The 1,145-nt window shown below is 35.8% G+C and overlaps 1 protein-coding gene across 7 annotated transcripts in view; it reads left to right on the top strand.

Moving 5' to 3' along the window:
* The window catches only part of MTIF2 (mitochondrial translational initiation factor 2), a 42,509-nt gene that overhangs the window by 32,923 nt on the left and 8,441 nt on the right, over positions 1–1,145 (top strand). The gene's annotated exons all lie outside the window — the stretch shown is intronic.

Raw genomic sequence — 1,145 nt, 5'->3', positions numbered from 1 at the left:
TTGTATCCTGCTACTTTACCACATTCATTGATTACCTCTAGTAGTTTTCTGGTAGAGTCTTTAGGATTCTCTATGTATAGTATCATGTCATCTGCAAACAGTGACAGCTTTACTTCTTCTTTTCCGATTTGGATTTCTTTTATTTCTTTTTCTTCTCTAATTGCTGTGGCTAAAACTTCCAAAACTATGTTGAATAATAGCAGTGAGAGTGGGCAACCTTGTCTTGTTCCTGATCTTAGTGGAAATGCTTTCAGTTTTTTATCATTGAGAAAGGTGTTGGCTGTGAGTTTGTCACATATGGCCTTTATTATGTTGAGGTTAGTTCCCTCTATGCCTACTCTCTGGAGGGTTTTTATCATAAATGGGTGTTGAATTTTGTCGAAAGCTTTTTCTGCATCTATTGAGATGATTATATGGTTTTTCTCCTTCAATTTGTTAATATGGTTTATCACATTGATTGATTTTCATATAATGAAGAATCCTTGCATTCCTGGGATAAACCCCACTTGAACATGGTGTATGATCCTTTTAATGTGCTGTTGGATTCTGTTTGCTAGTATTTTGTTGAGGATTTTTGCATGTATGTTCATCAGTGATATTGGCCGGTAGTTTTCTTTCTTTGTGACATCTTTGTCTGATTTTGGTATTAGGGTGATGGTGGCCTCGTAGAATGAGTTTGGGAGTGTTCCTCCTCTGCTATATTTTGGAAGAGTTTGAGAAGCATAGGAGTTAGCTCATTTCTAAATGTTTGATAGACCTCGCCTGTGAAGCCATCTGATCCTGAGCTTTTGTTTGTTGGAAGATTTTAAATCACAGTCTCAATTTCAGTGCTTGTGATTGGTCTGTTTATATTTTCTGTTTCTTCCTGCTTCAGTCTTGGAAAGTTGTGCTTTTCTAAGAATTTGTCCATTTCTTCCAGGTTGTCCATTTTATTGGCATATAGTTGCTTATAGTAATCTCTCATGATCCTTTGTATTTCTGCAGTCAGTTGTTACTTCTCCTTTTTCATTTCTAATTCTGTTGATTTGAGTCTCCCCCCTTTTTTTCCTGAGTCGGGCTAATGGTTTATCAATTTTGTTTATCTTCTCAAAGAACCAGCTTTTAGTTTTATTGATCTTTGCTATTGTTTCCTTCATTTCTTTTTC

This window comes from Physeter macrocephalus, chromosome 12, assembly GCF_002837175.3.
Source record: "Physeter macrocephalus isolate SW-GA chromosome 12, ASM283717v5, whole genome shotgun sequence".
Lineage (NCBI taxonomy): Eukaryota > Metazoa > Chordata > Mammalia > Artiodactyla > Physeteridae > Physeter > Physeter macrocephalus.
Note: the sequence above shows the minus strand (reverse complement) of the source record. Positions and strands in the feature narration are given on the sequence as shown.